This window comes from Antedon bifida, chromosome 9, assembly GCF_963402885.1.
Source record: "Antedon bifida chromosome 9, ecAntBifi1.1, whole genome shotgun sequence".
NCBI lineage: Eukaryota > Metazoa > Echinodermata > Crinoidea > Comatulida > Antedonidae > Antedon > Antedon bifida.
Genome location: NC_136234.1, coordinates 882229 through 888228, shown reverse-complemented (window position 1 = coordinate 888228; position 6000 = coordinate 882229).

Here is a 6000-nt window from a genome sequence, read left to right as displayed (position 1 = left end):
ATAGTACGTGTAGCTTGACAACAACATAGCAAATCGTCACACGCGAGCTACGTCAACTCGTGTGTATTCGTACGACGGCGATATTCGTTAACCGCCTTTTATGAAACTGCGTAATATGAAAATGTTTTGATATTAGGCCTTACTACCGGAACTTTAGAAAAGTCGATGTAGGCGCGGGTAATACTATAAAATATTAGATAACCCAAAACTTTAGTTCAATATAAGGCATGCTCAGTTCATTTACGGTGAAACCAGCTGCAAACTTTCATAAAAAGTTACATAAAAATCTACTTGAGAAGTCATAACCTATTGTGCAAACATTTCGAACTACTAACACCAGCAATTGAAATGTTTTATTTTATTTATTACACGGGTTATTGCATTAGTTATATTCTGGCAATATAAGTGGCGTTGAATTACGGACTAAAAGATTGTTATCGTGTGTGTGACCGCGGACAGGTATGACAAAGAAGTTAAACCTGAACGATAATCAAGTGAATAAAACTCAACATAAAGGAACACATGTTATAAATATCTCTGTGTGTTAATTATCTATTTGGTATATTTAGGAAAAATACGTGTCGTTGTTGTTTAAAATTAGAGTCTAAACAATAATATTCCAAAATGTGCATGAAACGCGCCACAGAAACGATCGGATAATGTCGGCATGTCAGATCATACTAGGCCTAAATGTTGTAGGATGTTTTTGTCGTAAGCATTATTTAGCTTCAGCTTTCTGATTCTCAATATGTACCAAAATGACACATTCACTTTGATCAAGGATTGGATCGGAAATAAATTTTACCTGAAAAACTGTAATTTAAAGCAAACATATAAAGTATCATCGTCTGTCAAACAATGGTCTTTGGTTAATTCTGTCTGTTGTGTAAGTGAAGTGAAAGTGAAATAATTATTTTTTATAGTTTTTTCCTACGGAAGTGGCTCTGACTTTATTATTAAAACTGCAAATGTGGAGGACATATACATCTTTAACAAAAAAAAACCCTAAATAGCCTATTGACATGTTCCTAAATTTAATGTTAGAATAAAAGGCCTAATACATCTTGAGCCTGATAAATGAAACATACAGAATGTTGTTGAGCTTCCTGTTTAATAACCTAATTTTCCATTTATTTGCTTCTTTTAATTAACAAATTTTATCAGATTCGATGTGATTTGATGTTTCATTTTGGGAATCCCATTGCTACACCATGTCTAGACCTACGGTCATTTTAAAATGAACGATTTTTTAAATAGAAACCAAAAGAAAATGTTCAAACCTCATTCCATATTTTTCCATATTGTTTTAGGTGGTGGTTTGACCTGTAATGACCCCTGTTACCCTTAACACAAAAAATGGAACAGGTTCTATTATGGGTATTGTTGTTCCGGTTTTGTGAACCACAATTTCAAGACCTTATTAGAACAATCAAAAATCAAGAAGGTTATTAGCCAGCAGGCCGTCAGGTTGTCGATATTAGATTGACACCCTGATAAAAACAGTTTGTAACCAAGAATGTTACTGTACAGTTTGGTTCTTAATAATTATTCATTAGGTCATAGAAATACATCCAACGTGCACATATTTTCGTGCACGTTGCGCGGATCACATATTCATCCTTGTGTTGAGTTCAAATATTGTTTTTTTTTTTTTTATTACAAGTTGTGACCAAAGGCAACATGAAAATGACAAAACAGTGTGACACTTTAGTAATAATATACAACATTGTTAATAAACGTTAATTATAATGTTCAACTCTATCAACAAAATTGTTTGGTGGAACAGATAAAATAATTGTTTTTATTGTTATTTTATTGTTTATATTAATATTTCGTTGATACAGTACAGGCCTACTAATTATCAATAGAGAGATACTATTTTCCAAGATGCTCTAGGCCTATACACAATTGCTGACTTAGACCTCATACATACTGTAGAAATATTCAAGTAAAAGACTGCAATATATTATTTGCTGATACTCTTCGGTATTCTGTACCAAAATAGACAGAATAAAGCACTAAACAACAAATGTTTTCTTCAGGTCATACTGGCGTAATCTGTGCGCATTTTCTAAAGTACACGTGCGCGTTGCGTTTGTTGTTCGGATAACTAAATGGTTAACGTGACTAGTTCAAGTCTACTTTGTTTCATGGTTAGGCTATAGTCTTCATAAACCTAAATTCATATTATTTATATTAAGGCTGTTGCAAAATAATTTCAGAAGCTATCCGTGTTATGCAATATCGTTAATATCGCCAGGTTTGGTCTATCACCATTCAACCGGCTTCTTACTAAACAACATGGCGGCTATTGATTCAGTGTATGAATGGGCAATTTCTCACTTATGTTCCAAAGTCCAGTTCTGTTGCATGAATAAGCGATGGTTCAGTCATTTAACAAATTACGTATGTTTAGAAATATGTTATTAGCATTTTTCATCATACAATCACAGGTAGACTTTGAACCATGTCGAATAAAAAATAAGTCCGGTCTGAAAAGAAAAAAAAGACAACACAATGTAATGGTTATCTATTGCCCAAGCAAAGTATAAAAGGAATATTCTTTTTAAACGTACCGTTCTGTATTTTTCTATTTTTTTTGGAAAATAAAAAAGATTTTTAAAGATAGATAAACGGAATAAGATGGCTGAATTACGAATTATTTTAAAATTGCATAACATTATACAATTCTATAATTTAATCAAACGATTAGGCCTAGGCCTAAAAATGATCATATGCCCTCTTGTACGTTATGTTTCTTTTATTATATTTTTCATTTCTAAATATTATGAATTTAGCATTTCCAGAAGGCTTATATAGGCCATAATATTCATTCTTTTATTTATTATATTATATCCATATAAAGAAAATTAGGCCTACATTAACAAGAAAAAACTATTATAATTCTATTAAAATCATAATGAAATATTGTGTTATTCACGTAGCTTAATTAAATGCAATATGAGACATATGGACAAAGAATACTATTTCGTTTTTTAAAGAATGTGTTCAGTAGAATCAAAAGACGTATGTATAGCCTACTCGGCGACATCTTCTCTTTGTTTGATTCGATGAAAAACAACGTGATATTATTTTGTTAGGCTACGAAATCGACGAAAAATCTCGAATTTAAATATATTAATCAATCCCATTAAATCCATTCTAAATGTATAGGTTATATACTTGTTTATTAGATTATAAATTATGTTCATAAGAGTTTTAAAAACGGTATTTTCGTTCGATTTATATTCGGTTTGTACCGTAAGTAGATGGTGAGAGATGGACGGACTGAGTACATTATGTATTCAACGCATAATTTGAGCTTCTTAGCTCGCTTAGCATCTTATCTCTACTGGGAATTGTGTCGAAAGATACAACAATGCCAAGCAGACATACTCTACTGTATAATTTAAAAAAGGTTAAGTCGAAGATGCTCTCAAGTTGGAATGCCATCCTGAGATGAGTAGTAGTAATTTGTCTTGTTTATTTTCTTTCATTTATATGTAATTTTTACTTTCTATGGACCAGAGATTCCGAAATAAAAGATTGAATGAATGAATGAATAATGTATTAACACAGGGTTACTGCTGCTATAACAAGAGAGGGACCCCTTCCCTTTTGGGGATTTAGAGGGCTACCTGGTACCATACAAAATGATTGTTCGTTTTTAGGCCTATCTGTATTTGTACTTGAATCGAAATAGATCAAATCAAATTAAACCATTTTATTTCATTTTATTGGTCTTTAATCGACAATTTTCGTAGAATCGGAGCTAAAAATGGAAAGAACTTTTGTTTGTCGTTTAAAGCAAGCTAAACTTGTGTAGGCCCAGAAAAAACAAACATATTAAATGTTGATTTTTAGACAAACTTGGAAAGAAAAAAATGTATTCGTTCAACATTTACTAAAGGATAAAAACAATAATTGACAACATGAAAGAAAAAACAAAGGGCTTCAGACTATAAGTAGGCCTAAATTATCAAAAGCTAATAAATAGGCGTACTGTATAAAAAAGAACAATTAAAACAAATAAATGAAAGAAAAATGGTTAACATTACCAAAGGCCTGACACATTATTTGTTTTTACATTTAAAAAACGGGAACTGTACAACGTTGTCATTTAAAAATTAAATTAGGCATATAGTATTACAAACATACAGTAACAATAATGTAGGCCTACAGTTTTTCAACCAAATAAATAAGCATTCATTTAGAACAGCAACATAGAACATCAAAAGGTGAACGACCTATCCAATTTGAGATAACGTTTATAGACATTGGTCAACAAATAAACATTATACACAAAATAATGACGAAATGATGACGGAGATTTTGTCGATATCAGGGATAATAAACATTGAAAAGAAATAATAATTCGTTAAATTGGATGTGATTGTTCACTTAGAAAATAAATTTCCGGTAAAAATGTCGTAATAATCATTGCGATTGTTGTTTTGTTACCGCTTATTGTTGTTATTTTTGTGTAATTTCCAGATTTTTTCAAATTATAGACAAGGGCTTAAGTCAAAAATATTTAAGTGTAAAATGTGATTTTAAAGATGTTCAGAACTTAATTCTTTATCTAAGATTTAAGTACTACACATATGTTCTTACCGGCTGTTCTGACTTCAGCAAAAATATTTCACTTAATAAAAAAGTTTTAAGTTTTTTTTTCTAAGCAAATTTGAGATTCTTCAATACATGGGAATTTTGAGTTTTTTCCGTTTAAGAAATTCCTCATTTAAACAAAAGAAATATAATAGTTAGACATACAAGAACATCAGTAGAAATGAACAATCATAGGCCTACATACAATTTAACATCGAAAGTAAAAATATGGATTAGGTTACAAGAAATAAACATTTTTGCAAAAATTATGATTAGTATTACATCAATTGCGTGCTATCCTATAATGGTTTTAAATATGATACAAGAATATGGCTGATTTGGATATTATAGAAACACGCTAGACGTCTTCATGTGTGCTGCTGTAGGCCTACTGCATATATTACAGCCTCTAAACATCGTGTCTAAAATGTGGATTGGTAAACATGAGCTATTAAAAAAAAAATTAGTATATCTAATAATACAGAACGGATGTACATCTTTTTATTTTTTTGCGAAGCCCGAGGGTATACGTAGATGCAGTTACAGAGAAAAGGTGTGGAGTAAAATGAATACCCTAATTATGAGTGGGGTCATTCGGGGTCATTTAGGGCTAAGGGTAAAACGTCATATTTGATTTTTAATTGGATATTTGCATAATAAGTAAAAAGGAGGTAATAGAAATGAATTAATAGAAAACCGCACTTGAAAAAACCACCAGAATATATAGTTGTGGTCTGGTGGATTAGGATAAATACCTGCACTCACTTCTAGGGTTGTTCATGGTTCAACTTGATAATGATGACGTCACGGCATGAATGTATGATTTTGGTCTAATTACTTCGCGCCAGAAAAGTTCCCATATTGGTCTTATGTTATGGAGTGAATACCCAATTTAATGTGAAAACTCATCACGTGTGAAAAGTCAAATAAATTATTTACAGATTGAGACAGATTTATAATGCATATGCCTACTACAAAATTATTATTATTATTAACTTCATTACTTGATAATGATGATCAATAACAAATTGACATTTTGTATTTTCACCTTTGTCCTTATTTCAAATACATTGTGTACGACTGTAAACCGTGTACCTACCGTAGGTCACTACAAAACTGACTTGATTGATTGGTTGATTGTCAATTCTTTCATTATCGATGCAGCCTATCTGTTGCTCTATGTCGACAGGCAAATGTATGGAGCGTCATCATGTGACATAATACACATTCTCATTCGGGTTATAACAAGACACATAGTTTACGCGCGCGTACAATCGTCGTTAATACGCGCGGCATGTATATAGTTTTGCGCTTTCGTGGTGTCAGTGTTGTCGAAATTCAAGTTAAAAAAGAATATTTCCTTTGTTAAAAAGTGATACCGAATTTGAGGTC